At 45.8% G+C, this 25,341-nt stretch overlaps 1 pseudogene; it reads left to right on the top strand.

Annotated features, from left to right (window-relative positions):
- LOC112301681 (serine/Arginine-related protein 53-like) overlaps nucleotides 1-13,646 on the top strand; it is a 53,721-nt pseudogene extending 40,075 nt beyond the window's left edge.
- Nucleotides 13,647-25,341: the final 11,695 nt, after the last annotated feature.

Raw genomic sequence — 25,341 nt, 5'->3', positions numbered from 1 at the left:
TTCTTGTGCTGAGAAATGCTCTCCACGGCCCCATTCAAGACAGGAGACATCCCATAGAGCAGTCTCTGAGGAAGTGGCTTGGCTGCTCTGAGTACCCAGAAGTCTTTGGCATTCCCTCTTAGAGGGAGGGGCAAGTGAGGTTTCCTCGGAGACTAAGAAGTCATGAGGCTGCAGCTCCCCCGGAACAGCTAGAGTGCACAGACTCAGATGGATTAGGAGTGCAAATGGAGCAGTTGACTTGGCTTGCACAGGACAATAAAGATCTGCAAACACTCAGCTCCGTATTGAACCCAAGGCAGACTGATTAATTCATTATTCGCTTTCCAGCCTGGACGGGAAAGCATGTATGAGCACAGTCATAAATCACGCCATTTACGAGACTAGCAATGAGAAAATCAGCTGGCTGTAGGGGGACGCTCTGCAGGCAGCAACAGCCACTGAAGAGCTGGCCTGTCAAGGCCGGTCAGTCTGCTCTCTGGAGACGCACCAGTTGGCTAGTCATTCAGCCTCCTAGCCAAGACGGCCAGCCTCTTGACCACCCGGCTTGATGCTTCCTGGCCAGACCACAAGGAAACAAACTCTACTCCACCCAGGAGGAGGGCTTCTGTGACCTGAGATGGCCTCTCTCTTAAGTGGACAAAATACTAGGAATAGCATTTGGATCTCTCCAAAGGCTTCTTATGGTCCAACTGGGATAAATCACTACCTGCTCACTTCCCTGGGATATTCTGGGTTCCAGGCCCTTCTGGCCCAGCCAGAGGGCCAGGCTTGTGTCTGCTCAGCATCCTCCAACCCATGTGCCTGGATGTCATCAGCTGCCAATCCTGAGCCACGGCCTCACCCTCCCATTTCTGTTGCCTTCAGGGCAGAGCCCTCGGGGTCCCAGAATTTCATTTAGAGTTGAAAGGTACCATCTAGCATAGGAAATCCCTGTCAGGTGGCTTTTTAGCCCCTACTGGGGCTAAAAACAATATACAAAGAGCTATATACAATATAGCTCTTCAAATATTCGACAATTCCTTCTCTTCCAGGCAAAACAGCTTCAATTTCCTTCACTATCACGCATAGTTCAAAATTTCCAGACCTCTTCATGTCCTGACATTTTGTTATTGACTGTTTCTCACTATGTATTTACTCTTAAAACCCTAAACTCCCACAACAGGACGCACTTCCTGCGTATTCTTATATGAGAGTAACAATAACATAAGGACTATTGTGCAGGGTGTTAAAACCATGAGCCAGGGCAGGGACCTAAAGCTGGGGAAGTTCTTGAGGAGCTCAAGGGCTGCAGTGGGGTTTGCCTGGCAGTGTTGGGACCTGCCTCCGTGGGGAGGAGCGGGGGCTGTTGCTATAATTAAGGAGGAGAGTAAAATAGAGGCTGACCCTGGGGTTGGTGCGTAGAGAGCTAGGTAGCCAAGGGGGCCTGCTGCGTCAGTAGGCGATGCCAGCTGGCGTTTGTCTGAGGGTGAAACACTGTGCTCGGATCAGATGTGAGCAGTCCTTGTCCTGACTGCAGATTTTTCAACCTTTCTTGTCAAAATGTGTCAGCAGATATGACTGCCAATTTTAAAAAATTTATAATCACTCACATGTGTTCACTGTCTCTTCTGTCTTAGTGTCTTCCTTTTGGATAAAATTGGCTTCAGTATCATCTTTCAAGTTATTAACAAAAAATATTAACCGGGACAGAACCAGAGCAAAGCCCCCTGGAATGCCTCCACTCACTCGCCGCTAAGGTGACAAGGACTCATTAACCAACACTCCCAGAGAACCTCTGTCCAACCAACTATAAATCTACCTCTGAGTCCCCACTAACATGTTTCCGCCTTTGCACAAGAGCATCACAAGGGGTTTAGTAAAAGGCCTCATGGAAATAAGACACTGAGCCTATGATACCCCCTCAATCCACTAATCTAATAATTCACACACAAAAGAAGTGACTTTACACTTCTTAGTGAGTTAGCGCTAGTTCCTGGCAAACATCACTTCCTCTGTAAAGTACTCAGAAAGCCACCTGTTTAATAATCCCATCTAGGCTGTTGTTGGCACTGGTGGTACTCGTCAATCAAATTGTAGATTTCATCTACCCCCTCATTTTAAAATCAGGACTACATTTTCCACGTTTATTTTTTGGCTACTTTGTCTCTTTCTTCTTCCTTCCTTCCTTCCTCCCTCCCTCCCTCTCCTTCTCCCCTGCCTCTCTTCCCCCCACCCCCCCAATGAAGGGGAAGTACCTGCAGCATACAAACCATCTCTCCAAAGACCTCTTTCTCTCAAATCCCCTCCCATCCCCACTCCCCTGACCCTCCGTGCTCTCATTGTGGCTTAAGGAGTTCAAGGGAAATTCCACGCGTTTGTAGACACGTATGCAATATTTGAACAGTGGCCTCCTATGGAATGTAATTTTATGTTGCAGCCAACAGGGAGGCAGAGTCCAGTTTATATATTTGTTTAACATAGTTTTCCACTCCCTCTCTCCTATCTTGACCTCCAATTTCCTCCATTCTGGCTTGATAGCATTTCTTCTTAATAGGAGACAGATGAAAATAGCGGTTAAGAACGTCTGCATTCTCTCTGAAACCTCCCCTCGCTGTGTAACTTCTTCCTCAAGCAGAGGGATTTCCCTTCTTTTTGAAACTGTGCTTTTAAAGACCACAACCAGCAGGCTATTAAATTAATTAATAATAAATAATATAATGGCACACGGATCTCAATACTCATGTTCTTCTTCTTACTTCCTGAAGGTAAAACTGAAATGGGAGTGGGGAGGAAGGAAGCAGGGGAAAGAATCTAACATTTATTGAATGCTAACTACATGCTCATCACTTCCTATTTATTATCTGATTAAATCACCATGATAAGTATGGGAGGTAAATATTGTTATTCCCATTATATACAGTAGATGAGGAAACTCAAGTACAGAAAATGAAATAGCTTGTCTAACATTCATAGCTAGCCTGGTACGTGCTTATTCTACTGTATCTCTGAGTCTCCAATGACCATCATAAGACAGATTGGTGAACTTGGTAAAATAGCAAATAGATTTGATTATTTTTACAAACAAATAAAAAAGCTGTCTCCCTGGTGGGGGATACAAAGGAGCTAAAAATCACCAGCTATGAACACCTAAAGAGTTAATATATTTCTTTTCAATAGTTTACTTAGGAATATGCATGTTACAATTTTATAAACTTGAAACAACAGTGTATAGACAGTTCTAAGACCTAATCTTAAACTTACTGTACTGTGAACATTTCCCTTTGTCAATAAAATTCTTTGACAATTATTTTTAATGGCTTCGTCCTAGACTCACACAGGTGCACCACGGTATATTTATTCCCATTCGCAAACTGTCGAACCCCGAGGTTGTCCCCATTTTGTACCATTTTGGCTAACATCATAATGTATAACACTGTGCCTAAGTCTGCATGTGAATTTCTGACAGTTATTAGAAGAGGAGTTACTGGATCGAAAGGTCTGGACTTTTTAAGGACACGATACAAATCGCCATACACTTTCTAGAAAGGGTTGTAAGAGGTGGGTGTATCTATCAATCTAAAGACCCGTTTCTACACTACGGCCAGCCCACAGAACCAGAACCTTTATGTGGGCTGGCCAGGCCGTCCTCTCCTCTGGACAATGTCAGTGACGCAGCAGCACAGAAGTGTTTTTGGCTCCAGAAACCGTAATCTCCAAACTAGGAAGCTGTTTGCAGTGAGCACATTTGAGTATCTGCGTATTTGTAGTGCAGGTTCTCCTGCAAAAGGAGCAGCCTGCGTTGAGTCCTTTGTCTGTAACATGGTCACAGGTGGCGTCAGCCAGATGGGCCCTGCTGCTGCAGGGCAGGCAACTTTGCCCGCTCCCGTTCCCATCACATCTCCCTGCACACAAATCCTGGGCTCCTCCATGCAGCCAGAGCGTCTCCCAAGGATCCCAGCAACAGGCTGATAAACATATATCAAGGTGAGTAGTTTGCTTGGCATCCATTACAGATGAACTGTCCCAGTTTTGATTGTAAGGAATGAGCTTTTTCTAGACCTTGTCCCAAATCCTGCCTGTTTCCCACTCCAGAACCACACTTTTAAGACAGAAAAGCAACATACAGCAACACTAAAAATACATTTAACAAACAATATTTTGATAACTTTTTTTGTTTCTAATGTCAAAAGTAGCATATGTTTAAAACAGAAAGCTTAGAAAGCCCAAGAAAGCAGAAAGGAGGCAGTGACCAGCACGGATGGTGGCCGACATAGCAGATGGGGAATGCACAGGCCTCGGCGGACATCTGTGCGGGGTCAGCAGGGGTGATGTTTAGCTCAGCAGATGTCAGGGGGACATAGCGCAAAGACTGAGAACCACTAAGAACTCTCCCGTTCGACACTGTGTAAGCCCGAGGACATAGTTCCAGCCCTAGGGAGAAGGGCAGGGGAAACTCCTGGAATCACTGAGACCAAAGTCCTAAAGCAGTAGAATGGCGCTTGATTGAGAAATTAAGTTCATTAGTAACAAAACCAAGGACAGCAGAGTCTAGTTTTATATTTGCTTTCTAGCTCCCTTTGGCTTCTGGTCTTCAGCTTCAGGGACACCCTATCACCAGCCTCTTTGCCAGTACCTGCACCAGGATCTATCCCAGTACCTGAAAGGGTTTGAGGGAAAGAACTACAGTTCTCTGGGCTCCCCATGGGAGCTACCCCTGCAGGTCACCATGGAAACTGAAGATACTGTGACTGTTGGTGCCAGGCTTAGGTGGAGGATGCTCCCAGGAAGAGGCACAGGAAAGCTATCTTTACCATGATGTAACTCTGCCTATGGCCCTCCACCTCTGAGGATTTTCTTCGCTTTATTCTTCTCATTGGAATTGGGGGATTAAATCTCAGAAAGCAGCAGCGGGCATAAAACAAGACACAAAACAAAATAAACAGTTCTATAGGGCTGTAACCCCTGGCAGGAATGCACCAGGAGGCAAGGAATTTGGTTTCCCTGAGCCACGATGCCCAACCCAGCTATTTGTCCCATGAGGGCTCTCAGAGCCACCTGGCACAATTGCTTTTCTTTGGGGATTTTTATTTTTGCACTCCTGCATCCTTGGCAACACTTCAGGGGAGCCCCAGGGTAGAACAACATCCTAGCTGTCAAGATCATATAGCCTCAGAGAGTCACCGAGGCCAGCTCTGGAATCCCTGGAGACCTCCAAGAACAACACATGAACCTGGGCTGTCACTGCAGGGACGTCTACGGTAACAGGGATGGGAAACCTCCACAGCGCCCGCCCACAGGAAACCACTCACGCAGGGGAAGGTACATTCACACACAGGAGCACTAGGCAGTCACTAGAAAATACATAGCCTTATGTGCATGAAAAGGGAATATGCATATGTTCATAATATATTTTCAGTGAAAAGGGTTTAAAACAGGATGTATAGCATGATCTTATTTTAAAATAAAAATATATTTATTTGTATATATTACAAATAGAAAATCTCTAGCGGGATAGAAGCATTTTTCTTTTCTTTTTATATTTCCTACATGTTTAAAATGATTATGAAATAGTGTATTGCTTTAATTTAAAAAATTATAATATTTATTGATGGAAATGTGGCTAAAGCCTGTTGTAGCAGCTGCAGAGGTAAGTTGCTTGGATCTCCCTTCAAAAAAGAACTTGATGTCGCTGTGAGGAGAGCAGGTCAGGGGCAGACCCGGGCGGCAGGGCCTACGGGAGCTCTTCCCAGGCGGCCTGCCAATGACAAGCCTGGGAGGGGTGCCCTATCCTGCCCTTCTGCTCCATGTGCAAGCCCTCTTGGGTGTTCTTGGTGCTGGAGCTCCATGCTGGGCTGACAGCTTTCTCCAAGCTGCCCCAGAGTCTGAAGCGCCCAGTCCTTCTGCTGCCCCTCTCCTTCCACAGGCTCAGACCTGCTTGGCAATCTGAAGGCTTCCCAGCCTCCTCTTGTCCCTCCCTCTTATTCTTTGCAGGCATCATGCCAACAATCTCTTGCACTTCTAGCTGTTGATGCCTGCTTCCTGGAAGACCTAACACGATGCCTTTGTGTTTCTGAACATGTTATAAGAAACTTGGACTTGATCGTTACATTCTTTATATAAAAATACCCTCCTCTCACCCCTCTTGCAAGGAATTATTATCCCAGCTGACCCCCCAGTAGTCTCACAAACAACCCAAAGTGCCTTTATCTTCTTTTTCTGACTGTAGTTGCCTGAAATCTGTTTCCTTTAAGCCCACCTCCCAACCCCCTAGTGCTGATTCAGAAAGGCCGACGGTGGCAAGGTTACTTCTAGAATGAGAAAGGCCAGCTAACAAAAATAAAGGCCTGACAACCTTGAATCCTTGCATGCCTCAAAGCAGTGCATGACGTGACTATAGGGAGTGAGGCTGATGCCACAGGTGCTGATGCTGGAGCCAGGGCAAACTCTTGAGTTTTGCCACTTTCCAGCCTGGTCCATATTTCCCAGGTCAGGTAGCTTCTGCTACACAGACCTGCTCTTCCCAGCACGCAAGGCTCAGGTTCCCTCTGCTGCCCCGCAAAGCACACCCCAGGAAGTCTCTTGCAGAGCCTGCAGCAGACACATGCCACATCTCGGGAGGCCACATCTCGGGAGGTGGTGGAAGGTGGCCCTCCCAGTCATGCTCAGAACTTTGGCCTTAAAGAGCCTGGTGATCCCAGAGTGGGGTCAGCACGAAGTGAGGGTGAAGACAGGTAGACCAGGAAATGGGGCGGGGCCATCACAGCGCTTTTGACAGAGGCCAGAAAGTGTTAAGAGAGTCAAGTCAGGACACGAATGAATGTGTAAACAAGTGTGATCAGAGAAGAAGAGTACCTAGTATCCACCCAGCCTCCCTAGAAGACCCCCATCCTGCTGTGGGTGGGGAAGCGCTTGCCTCCCCGACCGGCCATGGTGCCGGGACCCACCCTGGATCTGCGGCAAGGCCCTGGGGGGCGCGGGCGGGTGGCCTGCAGGCTGTTTCTCCAACCCACACAGGGAGTCTGTGAACTACTCAGTATCTTTTTAAGAGACGTCCTTTCTGCTCAAATCAGCCAGAATTGGTTTCTGCTCCTTGCTGAGAATCGGTGACAGGCATTAGGTAATGCCTAACGTTTTTGCATATGTCAAATTAGCATGGAGAAAACCATACCAACAGTGAAGTTCAACAACAGTTGTCAGCACAGGTTGTCTGGGATAGGGGTAAGGGAAGACGAGGAGAAGAAAAGGAAGGAGGCAAGCAAAAACAGAGCGAGGGAAAAAATAAGACTGCACGAAGGAAAAAAATCAGTGTGCAGTATGATAGGATCGCATGTGTGCATCCACATATTCCGTATGTTCACATGCCAGCGCTCTCGCGGATCTGCTGAAAAATTTTCCCAGGATTACACAAGCCTTGAGTGTTTTCAGAGCTTCTCAGGAGAGCCTGATGAGGAGACAGAATTGATGTGTTCAGTTACCGGTGCGACCCTGGACCACCTGCACCACCATCGGCCCCAAGTTTGTTTAAAATTCATGTTCCTAGATTCCACGGCAGACCTCCTGAGTCAGAATCTGGAGTGGGGGGTGTTTTCTGCCCAGAGTGAGGGAGCTTAGCATCAGGGGCCATGAGACCACATTCCGGGGCCTGGAGCCACCATGGGACTCCTTGGCACTCAGCCAGGTCTGGTGCAGTGCACCCCATCTTTTCAAAGGTCTGCTTTAAAAGTTTTTAGTAACTGTTTCACCCAGCAGTCTCACTTCTTGGAACTTCAGGAAATAACCACATAGTGTGAAAAGATGGATGAGGGAAAATGTTCATCACAACACTTATTTATATTAATGAGCATTTGGAAACAGCCCAAACATCAGTGACAGGGGGAGTAATTAAAACAACTATGACACTTCTGTACAGTGCAAGACGATGGAGCCATTAAATTGTGACCTAGATGTCTACGTACAGGAATGCAAACATGTCCACAATGTATTGTGTTAAGCGGGGAAAAAATCAGATGGCAAAAGCGCAGGGATAGGTCAAAGCAACAGATGGCATTTACATACATGGTGTAGCTGTGTGCCCTGTAACATCTGGGGGACATTTTCTTAAATACCCCCCAAAACAGGTTGAGTACTATTATGGAGGACCTTCAATCCACTCTTTTATTTTTCATAGATACATACATACACATATTTGTAACTTACTACAAAAAATTTCAAAAAAAAATAGAAATAGAGGGAGGCCATATAAAACTAAAAATCATCTGCACAGTAAAGGAAACCATCAACAAAAATAAAAGGGAATCTACGGAATGAGAGAAATTATTTGCATACCTGTAAAGGGTTTAATATCCAAAATATATAAAAATCTCATATAACTCAATAGCAAAAACCAAACAATCTGATTAAAAAATAGACAGAGGAGCTGAATAGACATTTCCCAAAGAGGACACACAGGTGGAAAAGATGCTCAACGTCACTCCTCATCAGGGAAATGCAAATCAAAACCAGTGAGGTATCACCTCACACCTGTTGGCATTGTTGATATGCTGGCCTCAAAAGTTTTGTCATATTGTTTTATATATTAGGTATGTCTTGGGTTGGCCAAAAAGTTCATTCTGTTTTTTTCTGTAAGATGGCTCTAGTAGTGCTTAGTCATCATTAACTTCGTTGGAAACAATTTTGTTAGATTGTGGTGTGACAACTGTCATATCAGCGTGCATTTAAAAAACCAGAATTAGTGAAACTTTGCGTAGCCATTTTAATTTTGAAGATGGAAGAAAATACGCAACATTTCTGGCATATTATGCTTTATTATTTCAAGAAAGGTAAAAATGCAACTGAAATGCGAGATTCATGCAGTGTGTGGAGAGGGTGTGTGACTGATCAAATGTGTCAAAAGTGGTTTGTGAAGTTTCGCGCTGGAGATTTCTCGCCAGATGATGATGCTCCATGGTCAGGTAGACAGCGATCAAATAGAGACATGAGCTGAGAACAGTCAACATTATACCACGGGGGAGACAGCTGACACACCCAAAATATCCACATCAATAAAGTTATTGGTGAAAAATGAAAAGTGCCTTTTATTTTACGGAAAAAACTAAATGAACTTTTTGACCAACCCAATATTTGTCTTTGTGGCTTATTTTATTTGGTGGGGTTTCTTTTGTTTTTTTGTTTTTTGTATCGGGGATTAGAGCTTTGAATTTAGGCAAGTTTGTATTTTCCTTCTAATGGCTACCTTTATATTCATTCTAACACGTATTCTCCTCGTCTCTTCTTTTCCAGGATGTTGCCTGTTGGTTCCCCTCCCCATGTGCAATCTTGAAATTATCTAGTAACTTCCTCTGTCTCCTCCACACCATCTCTACAGCTTCTAATATGAAGTAATATCCTTTTACTTTTAGTTAAAACCTACCAGGCAATCCGCAAGTTTGTTGAACTTTTTATATGCTTTCTCCATGTTCCCTCCATTTTGGGCAGTTGCGCTCTATTTAGATGGTCAGAGCAGAAAGCCATCAGTACTGTTTTCTCACCCCAAGAACTGCCTTTTAGTCTTAATTCTACAGGAAAAGATATCTTTAATGCTCACCCCAGTCTGCATGCAGGTACCTCTCTAGTCATTTTGTTTTTTAACTCATTCCCGAGTAGGTGCCTCAGGAAGGACTCGGGACAATATTTCCTGAGTTTTTTGTGTGTTCACAAACACAGTAAGAGTGGGTCTGTGCCTTCGTATATGAAGGTCACTTTGGTTACTATAAGATCCTGATCTCACAGTCTCTTTCCTTGAGTGGTTTCAGCATGTAGCTCCATTGTCCTCTGGCATAGCGGGTTGTGTCCAAAGTCTGATGCCTCTTTCACTTCTTTCCCATGTAAATCACTTGCTCTTTTTTGCAATTGTTTTTGAAGTCCAGTAGTTTTATTAGAATATTGGCTGTTGTGATTTTCCCAGATATGAGATGTACCTTTCACTATGAAGTTTCAAGTCTGTTTATTTCAGAAGATTTCCTTAATTTAAGTATTTTAATATTTGTTTTGGACGCTGTTTTGGTTTTCATCTTCGGGATTTCCATTCCACACACATTGGGTCGTCTTTGCCTAACGTGTATGTGTGTGCCATTTTCTCCTGAATCATTTTTCACTTTATTTTTGTTTTATTTAAAAGTATTTTATCCTTTGCAAGTGGTGTTCATTCATAGTTAGGTCCTGTGGTGGTTTTAAAACATGGCCACTGAAAGGCATAAGAAAATATTTTAAGGTGAAGGAATTGTTCCATATATCGACTGTGCTGGTGGTTCCAAGGCTATTCACTTACCCTAAGTCATTAAACTGGGCAATTATAATGGATGAATTTATTGCATGCAAATTGTGCTTTAATAAAGTTGAGAAAATGGACAAAAGCTCTTGGACATGGCTCCTAACAAGAGAGAGTCTACGTCCCCTCCTTTAAATCTTTGTGAGCCTGTGAGAGCTTTGACTAACAGAGCGCAGCAGAAGTGATGTTATGTGAGTTCCAAGGCTAGGTCAGAAAAGGCCAAGTTGGTCTGCACTGGTCTTTGGAATGCTCACTCTTAGAAACTTGAGCTGCTATGTACAAAGCTTGACTACCCTGAGAATGACATGCTGGATAGGCCACCTGTCATCATTCCAGTAATCAGTCCTAGCTGACCCCACCCTCCAGCCACCATGCCAGACGGGCAGTGAAGGTGCCATTTTGGAGGCAGACCTGCTCCCAGCTCTCTGAGTCCTGCTAAGGCTGGAAGCCGCGAGCCTGGGACATGGCTGTATTATTCCACTAAGTTTGGGGCTAATTCATTGTATAGCAATAGATAGGTGAAACACGTCCCTTCCATTTTACTCTTTATAAAGTCAAATTTTTTATTTCTTATTCTTGTCTGAGTTCTGTCATTTATATTTTCAAATCTTTCTTTTCTTAATGATTTCATTTCTAAGTTTTTATAAGCTTATTAGAATATAATATTAGAGCTATTCTTTTTGACATCATGTTCTTTAATTTATTTTAGTTCATTTAATACATTAGGTTACAAGTTTTATCTGTTTTGTGGGCATGTCCTTCTAGCATGCCTTCATTATCTCTAGGGACAGCATTCTGTCCCTTATTTTCTTAGAGTGACTTTGTGTGGGATTTGCTCATGATCATTTTCTGTTGCTCATTTTAACGGGAGAATTTTTTTGTACTTTTGGGAGGAGAAAGTAGTCTAGGACAACTTTCCTAGATTATTCACTGCCCTGGATATTTTCCTTGCACTGTTTTCACAAAATGATTTATATGTACATATAAACATATACATATATAATCTCCAATTATTTTCTAAGTTGTCCATCCACTGCTCTCTCTTGCTTTTAGCTGAATCTCCTCTCTCTCCCCGCCCACCCCTTGCAACTCTCAATTTAAATTCTGATCCCAGCAGGTATTTTTTTACACAGAACATTATTTTACAATGAAGTTTGGTTTGTTAGTTTAAAAAAATTAGAAAACCTAGAGTGTTATAGCACCTCCCACCCCCTGGGATCCCCTTGCACCCACGTGCAAATTGGAGCTTCCTCCAGCTTTTGGCTGATGTTCTCAGATTGGGCCACCAATATTCCCAAGGGCATTTGTGGGTTCTCTGGTTCTCAGGGCTCCTGGAGTTCACTTCCGGTTCTCCCCTCCCTTCCACATAATGGCCAAAATCACAGTCTCACAGCCACAAGTTGTTTGTACCCACCTGCTCAGACTTTGGAGCTTGTTATGATACCTAGTCACCTAGTTTTCTTGCAGATCAGTGGTTCTCCAACTTTAGAGTCAGCATCGCCAGATTCTTCTGGAGGGCTTGTTAAAACAGGTTCAGAAACTCTGTAGATTGCCATCTTCAGGTAGTTCTTCAGATAGTAAAACATATAGCCAAAGGAAAGGAAATCAAGGTCAAAGTCAAGATCTTGGTCCAGAGATCTTCAACTTCACTCACATTCTTATGACAGAAGACATAGGCATCAATCAAGCAGTAGCTCTGCTTATGGCTCTAGAATAAAATGAAGTCAAAGTCATTCAAGGGGTCAAGGGAAATCCAATAGAGTTCAGAGGTCTAGGTCAGAAAGCAGAACAAGAGGGTCTAGGTCAAGACCTCATCCACGTTCCCATAGTCTAGTCATAGAAGAACCTGTAGTCTGCCTCAGGCTAGAGAACAACATAAAAGCACAGATAAGGAGCAAAGAGAAAAGAAGAATGATAAAGGCAACATCAAACATGGGCAATCTGGAAACATCAAAGCTGAAATAGAACATCTGCCACCAGCTGCACAGGTCAAAGCCAGACTACAGCTGGTTCGTGAAGCTGCTGTGAAAGCTGATGAAGCATTGAAAGCCAAAGAAAGAAATGAAGAAGAACCAACAAGAAGAAAGGAGTTAGACCAAACCACCCTAGTAAAACAAGTAAAAAGAGTAAAAGAAATTGAAGCCATTGAAAGTGATTCTTTTTGCCCTGACTGGTATGGCTCAGTGGGTTGGGCATCATCCCACAAACTGAAAGATCACCAGTGGGATTCCCCATCAGGGCACATGCCTGGCTTGAAGGCCAGGTCCCTGGTTGTGGGTATGTTGGGGGCATGGGAGAGGCAGCCCACATTGATGTTCTCTTCCTCTCTTTCTCTCTCCATACCTGTCAGAATGGCTATCATCAATAAATCAACAAACAACAAGTGTTGGTGAGGATGGATTTGGAAAGGGGTGGAAATGCGGACTGGTGCAGCCACTGTGGAAAGCAGTATGGAGATACTTCAAAAAATTAAAAATGGATCTGCCTTTTGATCCAGCTATTCCACTTTTGGGAATATATCTGAAGGAACCCAAAACACTGATTTGAAAAAAACATAAGCACCCCTATGTTCACTGCAGTGTTACCTATGATAGCCAAGATATGGAAACAGATCATATGTCCTTCAGTAGATGAGTGGATAAAACAACTATGGGACATTTACACAATGAAATGTTACTTGGCCATAAAAGAGAAGAAAATTTTACCCTTTGCGACAGTATGGATGGACGTGGAGAACATTTAGCTAAATGAAATAAGCCAGTCAGAGAAAGACAGATACTGTATGATTTCACTCACATGTGGACTCTACTGAATTAACTGAGCTAACAAGGAAAATGGGCATGGACTCACAGATGGATAGCAGGATGGCAGCTAGTGGAGGCATTGGGTAGGGGGTGCAATTCTCAATTAGCAAAAAGGAAAAAGGACTTGCGGGCATAGACAACAGTGTTGTTGATTGCTGAGGGTAGAGGGTGTAAGGGTAAGGGGACTAACGGGTAATAGAAAAAAATACAATAAAGATTAAATAAAATACAAAAAAAGGAAAAAAAAAAGAAAGTGATTCTTTTGTTCAGCAGACATTCAGATCAAGTAAAGAAGTCCAAAAGCAAGGGGAACCTAGCGAAGTGAAGCATGCAGCTGCAACGTCAGGGCCAGCCTTGGTCGTCTCTGATCTACCAAGTAATGACAAACAGGCCCTAGCAGCATCCCTACTGCTACCAAGTGCCAAGATGCCAATTTTCTGGCTCATCTGAATTTATTTATTGAGAAAGCTGATGCTGAGGAAAAGTGGTTCAAGGGATTAATTGTTCTTTGACAAGAAAGGCTAATGGGCAGTTTTGTGGCCATTATTCAAATATAATACATATATTTGAATTAGCAGTAACATGGGAAGTTTAGGGTTTTAAATCCCAATTTAATGTTTTGCTCTTAAAAACAATTGACCCAATTTATATAAAAAAGGTAATTTCATTTCATCCATTTCTCATGTGGGCCTGCATATTTATTTGAACTTAAACATTGTGAATATTAAAACCAGTACAAAATTGAGGGATGCATGAAAACGTCCTACTGTTAAAGCTAATCCTACAAATATCAATCTTAAAATAAATGGCACACAATAGTGTTGTTGAGTACGATTTTTAAAAGATCAAGTTGTCATTTAAAGACACAATCTTGGTTAATCATACATACAAAAGAATCAAACTCTATGTTATAAACATGAGATTTCATCTTCCATGTATTATGAAACCATTTTGAATCTTTTATGTCACCTTACTGGAAAATTTTAGGCACAATAAAAAGCACTCTTAACAACTAAAAAAAATTATGCTGCTGACACTTTGGAAAACAATCTGACACTTCCCTAAAATGTTAAACCTAGAGGTACCTCATGACTCAGCAATTTCATTCCTGGGTGTAGTCAAGAGGAATGAAAACGTAAGTCCACACCAAAAACTTGTACGCGAATGTTTATAGTAGCATTTTTCACAACAGTCAAAAGGTGAGAAAACCCAAATGCCTGTCAGCAGATGAACAGATAAACAAAAAGTGGTCTGTCCCTGCACGGGAATATTATTTAGCCTTACAAAGAAGGAAATTCTGGCATACACTACAGCGCGGATGAAACTTGAAGACCAGAATAGTTAAATCTAAAGAGACAGGAAGTCTATTAGTGGTTGCCTCGGACTAGGGAGTGTGGGGAGAAGTGGAGAGTGACTGCTGGGGGACAGGGTTTCATCCGGGGGTATGAAAGTGCTCTAAATAGACTGCGGTGATGGAATCGCACAGTACAGTATGTGAACTATACTGTCGTGTATTGTAAAAAAGCAACTGTGCTGCCCCAACTGCCATGTTCCCAGAATCCTCTTATTTTTAAAAGTGCTATTTATTAAAACAAGTCGGCACTTCTATTTACTGTAGTGAGTTTCCTGTAAACTGCTTGAGGACATTCACAACAGGGCAGTCTGTCCAGGAACCGTGGCTGCAGCCGGTGGCTGAGGGCGCCGTGAGGACCCGGCTGTGGCTCCAGAGTGTTGCTTGCAGTATAAGCTGTGGCGATGTGAAGTGGGGTTTGCCGTGGCAAAGCCCGGCATCTGTCTGGCCTTGGAGCAAAGCCGCTGGGCTCTGGGAGTCCTGCCCTCCCTGCCCTCCCTGCCCTCACTGCAGCCTGGGCCGTAGCCTCTGCCAGAAAGGGAGCAGACCCCTTCCCCGCCACCTCTTCTTTTCCACTGCAGACTCCCTCCCAGCCCTTCCCGTGGTTCAAGGGCTGCCAGAGTCACCCTCCCCCTCTCCACACCCCACCCCCTGCCCTGTCAGGACTCATCCTGCTTTCTGTCTTGTCAGACAACAAAGACACTGGGGGAATTTATTTATACCTCCAGCCAGCTAATGAGACAATTCAATGAAAAGCAGCCCCAGCTTGCTGGAGCCTCCTCAGGCCTCTGATTGTCTCTGCTGTGTTCTCATTCCCAGCATTACTCTACATATAAATTCTCCACGGTGAACAGGCACCATTCTTCCGGGAAACCCATTTGTTCCCTTAGCTATTTTATTTAAATCTCTTGTTTTGCTTTTTATTATTATTGTTGAACCGTAATTAATTATTCTGCTATCAGCTTCTCTTTAGTGCACAATGCCCGGTGCAGCACGAAGGGCCTTCACATGCCGCCGACTAGACACCTGCTCTGCAGGAAAAGGAAGCTTCTGACATTTTACAAGCACACAGGCTGCTAGACCCTTCCCTCTGTGGAATAGGAACGGTGGAGGGAAGGCGGAACGTTTGCACGAGCGGAATTGAAACGGTTTCCTAGTCAAGTGAATGTGGTTTTCCATTTAGCTGGCAGAGTTCTGATTTTTCGCAGACAGGCACTCGGAGGGTTAAAGGAGTCCCGCAGGAAGCCTGAGAGAAAAGCCGAAATGCACGCTGAAGTAGAGCCCCTATCCTGTGCTCAAGTTTGGAACCATCATCCTCTTCCTGTCTCCAGGGAACCTTTGTGGCATTGCGTTCCCTCCAGTTTCTTACAGAATCCCCTCAAAGCCAGCCTCTTTGACGAGTTTCCCAACACCAGGGGCGATTCTGTGATGGTGTACATACGGCCTCCCCCACCCCCAGATTTGTCCATGTTCTGATCCCCAGAACCTGCAGTTGGAAAAAGGGTCTTTGCAGATGTTACTAAGTGAAGGATCTTGAGATGAGGGTTATGGGGGGGGGGCTAAATCAATGACCAGATTTGACTTATTTCTTTTTAGAGAGAGGGAAAGAAACATCAGTGTGTGAGAGAAACATCAATCGGCTGCCTCTTGTACAACCTGGCCCCCAACCCAGGCATGTGCCCCAGCGGGGAATTGAACCAGCAGCATTTTGGTTCACAGGCTGGTGCTCAATCCACTGAGCCACCCCAGCCAGGGCTATATATTAACAGTGCTTTGTTATACTTTGCATTTATCTTGTAGGAAAACATTTGAAATTTTATATTTAAATTATTTCTATTGCTATTATCTTAAATAACTTTCTGTCTCAGCTTACAGAGTGTTCATCCGAAATGACCAGCATGCATCTCTGTGTGACTGGCTGTAGTGATGTGCGTGCATGTTTGTATGTGTGTGCCTCTCTGTGTGTGTGTGTATGTGTGTGTGCTTGCACACACAAGCCTCCTGGAAACAGAAAGTGTATTTTTCCTTTCCCCATAAATCAAAGTCCTCTGAATGAATTTAACTTAAACTACCTCTCCTGACCCAAATAAATAAATAAGTAAAATACCAACAGGATAACACATGCTCTAAAATGTTATTGCTTATTTTCAAGAAGTGAAAAGGTGAGTGTAATTGAGTTTGCTGGGCGAATCACAGCTCTCGCTTTTGGCAACGCCCTAAAATAACACTTTCCTCCTCAGTTCTGCCGCCCAAACACAGCAGCAGCCAGGCCCCGCTTCTCCACCGATGCAAGGTTTTCATTTCTGGCAGGACACACCATAAACTGAGGCCCAGCAGGGAAACAAGAGGTGCTGTGGAATTCACAAAACCCAGAGAGCCATCTGCATGCATTTGCGGCGATTAATATCTCCTTCCTTTGGGTGGAATGCCAGCCAGCAATCAGAAACAGAAACAGGGCCTTGCTTTTTACAGAACGACCCCCCAGCCCCCCTGGAGGGGCTGCCCCGAGAAAGAAGGCCTGGTACAATCAGAGAAGAGCTGAAATGCCCATTAGCCCAGGGCTTTCCCTAATCTTCCTGGCTGCCCCTGCTGGACACCTTACAACATGGCAGAGCTGACCTCAAGAAAGTAGGGACTTGAGGAAGAAAAAGACAGTGAATTTCTTCTTTAGTTTTTTGTGACTATTTTTATTTAAAAAAAAAAAAAATCCCAGGAGTCTGCAGGAAATTTTCTAGGCCGCCCTGTCCATCCACCCAGTCCCCTCCTTTCACTGAAGTTAGGAACCCACCAGTTGGGCCAGGCCCCTGTGAGATTCTTCTGCTTCCAACTGGGGCTGATGCTGGTGTCACCAAGGTCAAGGCCAGTAAAAGGGAGAAGACCCTTGTGAACACCAGTTTTCAAGGTGTGTGGGCTATTGGTCACCCTCCCTCCTCTACACTCACTCCCCGCTTTCCCGCCCACATAGGATGTGCCGGGCTCTGAGGCTGCAAGAGGAAATGAGAGGCAGACCTCCTGTCTCTATGGGGTTTGTCTCCCAGCTAGGGACACACACTGAACATGTCAATCAATCATTTCAAGTGGTTCTAAGTAACGTGAAAACAATGAACCAGGACAGAGTAACAGAGTAGCCAAGAGGTGAGCTGAGTGTTACTTAGGTTGACCAGGGAAGGTCTGAGAGAGAACATGGTATTTAGGCTTGGGGCCTCCTGATGACATGTTGACTCAAGGTGACACAGAGCCAGTCTTGAGGGGTCATGTGCTGAGCATGAAGTGAGAGTGGTCAGGTGTCTGGGCCAGAAAGGCAAGTAGAAAAGGAAGGCAAGGAGGCATGTTTTCACCCTTCACCCTGCCACCCCTAGGTCCCTCAGTGGCAGACTCTGGTGCTGCTGATACCCTGCAGGTTAGCCATTGCCCTGTGCTGGAGCCAGACCTGCGCTGGTCAGTACAGCCCCCCACCCTGGCCACCGGTATGTCCTTTGCGCCCCATCTCATGCAGTCCTAGTGGAACGAGCTCAACGCTGAAGCACAGTCCTCTACCCACTTGTCGCTGCAGTCCAGCGAGAAAGGTGGTCTTCACCTGGCAGACTGCCCACTCAGACACCCATAATCCAGCCTCCTAGGTACAGTGCAGTGAGGGCCCCGAGGGAGGCTGGACCGCTCCTGGTTTTCTGAGGCTGTCTTCAGCCTTGACGGTCCCAGCAATCACCGTGGCTGTGCTTGACAGTTACTCTTGTTTAGCACGAGGTTGGGCTGCCCTGCATACGGCACCAAATTTGACCTGCTCTGGGAGGCCTGTCACCTCCTGGCCCCCTGCCACCACCCTGGGGCTGCTTTCTATGGGGTGTGTTTATTTGGCGTTCCCCAAGCCCAAGGGAGAAAGCTGGAGAGTCCTCCCTAAGTCAGGAATAGGTCCCGGGCTCTCCACACCCAGGCCTCCCAGCCTGGCCAGCCACACACTGGGCTTCTGCTCCTGTTTCTTGCCCGGCATCGCATTGCAATTTAAATCCATCACTAAGCCTAGCCCCCAGGGTGGAGCTGAAAGGGCCCTGAAAAACATACTGGGCGAAGGGACCTAGGATGGCTCAGCCACACAAACTGCCCCCTTGAACCTTTGTGCTGACCGGAGACAGGGCCTGGTCATGAAGAGAAAGTGTACAATCAGGGTGGGGGCGAACCCCGCCTGGGGAGCTCCGGTCTCAGAGGGAGTCAGCAGTGCTGACCAGGACCAGGAGGGTTTGCCCACACGGGCAGCTTAGGTCCCACATCGGGGTCTCCAGAGCAAGCAGCAGCAACACTTCTTAATCCGAAGGGATCGCAGGCTGGTTTTCATTCAGTGAGGAAGAAGCAAGGTGAGGCTCTTTGCGTCAGGGTGAGGTAGCGGGTTCCGACACCCGTTCTTACCTGCCCCCGAAGTTCTCCCTGTGGGCTGTGGGCTGAGGGCCAGCTCCCCTCTGTACAGAGGTTCCAGGGGCTCACAAAGCACAATTTACCCTACGGGTCGGCATGTCGGTGGTTTCTTAGCTGGACATTGCTGTTTCCAAATGATGCTGGCATAAAAATATCTAAAAGAGGGGTAGTTAACAATGAAAAACCAACTTGCAGAACACATACATCATGAATTTATAAATATATTTCACACACAAATCAAAATTGTGTGTATATATTTCCAAATATATGTAAACACCTAGAAAAGGGCCTGGAAGGCAATGCCTGGATCCAGGAGCGGTTATCTCCCGGGAGAGTGGATCGCAGGAGGCAGGAGGAAGTGAGTTTGGCCTGGCAGTGTGGTTTGAATTTTTCACAGCAAGGATGTTTTCAGTTATTTCTTAGGTAAATTTTAAAAACCTGAACATGTCAAACCTTCTCCTTGTTGTCAGGGTTGCCAGGGATGTCAGCTCAGGACGGTGAGCTGGGGTGGTCCCCTCCACTGATCGGGGCAGTCCTAGGCAGGCTCTTTGGTTCCAAATGGGACCGTTTAAATGGAAGAAAATTAAAACCCAACATGGTTAGATTACTCTGAAAAGGTTACCAGTTTTGTCCTGGCAACCAGGCTAAGAGAGTCTCTAAGGCTCTGGAATGGGGAAAAGATCTAGAAGGAGACAATAAGAGAGGGAGCAGACTCAAGGAGTGGCAAGTGCAGGGGCCCCGAGAAGCGGAGGTGTGGTCCTCACTTCTGAGATCCCGGAGGTCCGAAGTTCTCCTGTGGGTTGCTTTCTGCTCAGTACTGTACTAGAGACCCCTCAGTTATCGCCAAACCTTTAGAATAAAGTCTGTGACATGTAAAAAACTTATGTTAGTGGAATGTTAGAAAATAAAAAAGAATATAAAATGGTTACTGAACTGCAGTCGACAAGAGAAGATCAAAAATTAGGAGAGCATTATGCTAAGTGAAATAAGCCAGGCGGTGAGAGACAAATACCGTATGATCTCACCTTTAACTGGAACCTAGTCAACAGAAGAAAAAAGCAAACAAAATACAACCAGAGACACTGAATTTAAGAACATTGTAACAATAGCCAGAGGGGAGCAGGGAGGGGACAGTGGGGAGAAGGGTTTACAGGAACTACTATAAAGGACACATGGACAAAACCAAGGGGGAGGGTGGAAGCAAGGGAGGGAGCTGGGATTGGCTGGGGTGGGGGGATTGGTGGGGAGGAAATGCAGACAACTGTAATTGAACAACAATAAAGTAATTAAAAAAAAAGAATTAGGAAGGGTCGGGAATTTGAGTGTGAGTTTGTTCACCAGGAGAACGTGAAACCTCTTAGGGTCCCTCAGAAATCCTGGGGAGCGCGCTCATTTTCCACGGTACATGAGAGGGAGGATTCGGTAGGTTTAACTGGCCACTAGGATAGTGGTGATTCCAAAAGACTGGAATCTTTAACATAAGGAAAAACATACTAATTGATTTGTAAATATCAGAAACCTATAAAGCAGTAAAATTGCCAGCATAGCGTTTCTATCCATTTGGTGTAATACATTCATGCATTTAAAAAGTAACCCCCTCCGATTCTCCCCTCTGCGATTGCATCTGATGGTCCAGCTTTTAGAGTAATGCAGTCTGTGGAGTCAGAAGCCTAGACACCCATAAACCATCCAGACATGTAATAGTGCTTTCAAAGGGGCCTGAGCACGGGGCGGGGGGAAGTGGCCAGTAATTGCTGAGCTGGGTTTAGAGTGGGGGGAGAGAGGGCTCAGGGCTTCAGGAGAAAGTAAAGTAGCAAGTGTAAGGAGAATTTTTACAGCAGCTATAAAAACAAGCCCCACACACTCACAGCTACATTCCGAGTTGGCCCAATACACCCAGGCCTCTCGCCGTTGAGTTGCCAGCCTTGGCTCAGTTCTGACAGCTACTGTCTTAGAGACCGAGGAACAGGCTTCCAGAGAGAAAGAGGCACTACCCCTTTGTGGAGCCAGTGCAAGGATTGCTCTCAGAGGGGCTCCCTGTTACCAGGAGTTACAGGCAGCAGGCAGCCCCTGTGGTCAATGGTCTCCTGGCAGGTGATGATTATTATTCAGCACCAGCCTTTGGCTCCTGGGAACCGAACAATGCTTTAGGCTTCTGAGTGAGGGCCACACTTTGCAGTTATAGAAGGGAATGTCTGTATTCTCAAAACACTGTGACTTAGGGTTGCTGACCCTGCAGCCCATTCCCATAGGAACTCCAAACGGGAATGCTCACCCATCAGGAGTCCCTTAACTCCCTGCTCTCCACCAGGCGCTGGTGACAAATGGGAATTTTCTGCCCCGGCGCTGCTCTGGGAGCTCCAAGCGTGCTTAGTGGCTTCACTGAAACTCCCCGTTTAGGAACACTGGGCCAGGAAGGCCAACCCAGCCTGATACATGTTTAACAACCAGGCCTCTAGGGGACAACTGCCCTGACTTGTAGCATTTGCCAACTTCCACAGAGTAAATACTCTCCCACCAGCTACCAAATCATGTCTCTGGATGGAGTTGGGATGGGAAGAGTATTTGGGGTAATTTATCACCTTTATCTTTGATCTAATTTGTTTAATTATAAGCTTATATACTTTAATTTTTAATAATCACTATGTTTAACAACTGGCTTGCAAAATTCCTGAAAATCCGGCAAGGGACGCTCATGAGTGAGTAGGCGAGCAGGCTCAAGCAACCACTGGCTGGGCCCCGAGGCCTTCTGGCTTGGTGTTTTGGATCTGCATTCTTTCTCTGCATTTTCTCCATGTGTCTCTCCTTTCTTTTTCTCTTCTCTCTACCTCCCTGCTTGGGGCTTTTTGCCTCATCTCCCCTCTTCGCCCTATTTATCGGGTACCAACCCCCCGCACTGAGCACATTGCATGTGCAATTGGAGAGGCCGCTGCAGGAGGGATTTCGCACACTCACCCATACTCAACGCCGCACTTCTTTTGGCACCAGGAGGATGACATTTCTCCTCCCACAGCAGGTAGAACCATAGGACCAGCTCTGGTCACTTACTGGTTGTGAGTGGAAGTGACATGTGTCACTTCTAGACTGAAGCATTTACTTGATGGTGTAAGACTTCCAATGCTCTCCTTCCCTGCTGCAGTGACCTCAGAGAAGGCCTGTGCTTCTGAAGACGGCAGAGCCAAAGGGTGGCAGGAGCTCAGGTCAGTGGGTCACCACGTGGGGAAGGTTGCCGTGAAGAACCGCCTGGACCTAGGTGGCTTTGCAGGAGTGAGAAATAAGCATTTGTGCATTAAGCCACAGGGCTTTTGGTGTTGCTTATTAACACATCATAACCCAGTCTATCCTAAGAACCCTCCTTATACTGTAGTTCATGGCCAACCACATGCTTGTATCATCAGGAACTCCAGTGTATCTGTCTTAGAATGCCTTCACCTGTTAAACTATTTATTTGTCTAGGAATTTCCACGTGGCCTAAGTGTTTGGGGTTTGTTTTTCTTAGAGGGTTGGACTTTCCTGTTAGTTTGAGCTTTATATTAGTTAGGATATAGACAAAGAAACCAAAAAAAAAAAAAAAAAAAAAGGTGAATTAAGATCAAAGCTTCAGATGCTTATTTCTCTTCCACATAAAAGTCTGGATGCCAGCAAGACAGGGTTGGTGAGATACGTCCTGAATATGTGGCTTCCATGCCTAGGTCCAAGGCATCTGACTCATTTGTTACTCTTTCCCACACAAAACAGAAGCTAGAAGGCATTGGGAAAAGGAAACCCTATCCTTTTAAGCTAAGAGCCCCAAATGGCATACATCCCTTCTACTCACATCTAATAGTCATGGGATGTACCTAGTTGCAAGAGAGGCTGGAAAATGTACTGTCTAGACTGTTAACTCTTTTTTTAGGAAAAGGTTGTATTTACTTACTTTTAGAGAGAGGGGAGGGGAGAGAGAATAAGAGGGAGAAAAGCAGCAATGTGTGGTTGCCTCTCACACACCCCCTACTAGGGACCAGGCCTGCAACCCAGGCATGTGCCCTGACTGGGACTCAATCCAGCGACTCTCTGGTTCACAGGCCAGCATGCAGTCCACTGAGCCACACCAGCCAGGGCTAGACTTTACTCTTGATGAGGTATTTCTGTTTTTAGTAAGGAAGAAAGGAGAAGGGATGCAGGGAGAAAAGAGTAGGTCTTTGCTGTGAGCTATTGTGTTGTCCCAGCAGGGGAGGAGCTTTAGCTGGTGCGGAGAAGCTGCCTGGGCCAGGAGAGCTGATTTCAAGCAGAGCAGTAATGGGTCTTCTCTGACTTCCGTCATGGAATAGGCCTGTTGGCGTGCGTATGGGTGATTCTATTTCTCCAGCGTTACGGCTCCACCCCAAAATGACCAAGGTCTTTAGAGTCACAGTGCTGCCCTTTTATTTCCTCAGCCTTGGCTGGGGTAAGAATCTGTTCTGTTGAGGCTGCCTGCCATGGAGGTCATAGGCAAGAAGGACTTGTAAGCTTATGGCCAAGGAGTGGACTCTGGAGTTAGACACCTTTGGGCAAAGTGCTTAACCTTTCCTACTCCAGTTTTGCCATCTGGAAGCTGGGATAATAATGGTACCAAGTTGCTAGGATCATTGGGCTTATTAAAGGAGACAATGATGTAAATGTCCTTAGCAGAGTCCTTTTATACCCACCAGCTATGACTGCTGCTGCTATTGCTGCCACAGCCACAGTTGCGTGGCCGCTGCCGTGGTGGGGAGTGACTGGTTCTTTGGCACACAGCTGCTTCTGCACAGTGGAGGTCTCCGCTAGAAGGAGTATACACAGCAGGCTCCTGCAGGCCTGTGTCCTAAACCCAGAACCATTCTTTCTCATTTCTGCTTTATGACTCCTGCAGACCAGCCTGCTGCTTGCTTTCTGCTCTTGTGGTAACTTTGCTTCAGGGTCCTTCTTCTTCTTCCCAGGGATTGGCTTTGGGCATGGGACCAGCCCCAGGTCTTAGAGAGGAGTTGAACGAATAGTTCTTTCCTCCCGGGAGGGTCTCTGTGTGCTTTCTGCAAATTAATTCTCCTGCTCCCCAAAGCTCTGCACACTCAGGGGATTATCTGGCCTTGCCACATCAAATAAAAATCCTGTTATATACACCTTTTCCCCAGGGCTGGCCTGATAATTTGCATAACTAGGAGGGATGGGTGAGGAAATCCTGCTCCAGCCCAGCTTGTGGGGGAACTTTGCCCACAGAGCCCCCCAGACCCCACGGAGGAGAATAAGTCATGATCTGCTTGGGGAGGAAAGGTGGCCGATATCTCAAAGGAGAAGGGCCAGGAGCCTTTTCCTGAGTGGGCTTTCATTGGGTTCAATTTGCACAGGAATATAGGTAAAGCTCATCAATCATTGTCAGGCAGTAAGGATCAAACAATAGGTAACATACAAAGAACTCTGAGGGCTTATTCTGAATCAGGGTCAGTTAGCTAAAGGGCTATAAAACTTTGGGAAACAAACTCATTTCAAGCTTGGACCTTTATCAGAAAACTAAGGGCATTCTTAGCAAAGCAGGTTTCACAGGATTTTAATGCATTCTTTCTTAGGCCTCATCACAGGGGGAATCTGCCCTTTCCAGCACAGGGCTGCACCGCCCTCCACCATTGTTTCAGGTTTAAGTCAGGCAGGGGAAGTAAGGCAGCCAAGAGATTAGGAGACTTCTTACAGACAGAATGAGGACTCAGTCTATGTCAAAGCCGAGGGGTGAGGGTCCATCACCCCCTTTTTCTATAGTCCCCCAAGTCCTTCCCTGAGGACCTTTTTGTGACCATGCCTGTCTTAGGTCCTCCCTCCCTTGAGGAACCTTACCCGTCATTGGCTAACGGGTCATGCACTGGGGGCCAAGCAGGGTGAAGTAAAGAGGGCAGAGGCGGCGCCCCTGCCAGGGAGATGAGCTTTGTCTCCTTAGTGGCTTATGGTCCCAAGGTCTCTCACTCAGCCTTAGCCATGGGGAGTTACAGCTTCTGAAATGAGACAGGGTGGTTCCCAACACCAGCTGGGATGAAGCTGACAGCTTTTCTCAAGAAAAAATCAAAATATAACAACAACAAAAAAAACACATAAAATTTTGGTAAGTCCTATTGGACTACTAGTTATATAAGGCTTTCTTTTTTTAATCCTCACCCGAGGATATTATTGATTTTAGAGAGTAACAGAGAGAGAAAGAGACACTGATGTGAGAGAGAAACATCAATCAGCTGCCTCTCATATATACCCCGGACCAGGGATCAAACCTGCAACCCAGGTATGTGCCCTGACCAGGGACTGAACCCACAACCTTCTGGTGTATGCAGGGGTGTCAAACTCATTTTCACCAGGGGCCACATCATCCTCATGGCTGCCTTCAAAGGGCCAAATGTAATTTTAGGACTGTATAAATGTAACTGCTCCTTAACAGTTAAGCAAGAGCTCAGCGCTGCCGCTGGGTAGAAACAGGGTGCTGAGCCTCATAAAACAAGGAGAAGGGCCGGATTCGGCCC

Source organism: Desmodus rotundus, chromosome 7 (assembly GCF_022682495.2).
Source record: "Desmodus rotundus isolate HL8 chromosome 7, HLdesRot8A.1, whole genome shotgun sequence".
Taxonomy (NCBI): domain Eukaryota; kingdom Metazoa; phylum Chordata; class Mammalia; order Chiroptera; family Phyllostomidae; genus Desmodus; species Desmodus rotundus.
This window is presented reverse-complemented; position numbering and strand designations above follow the sequence as displayed.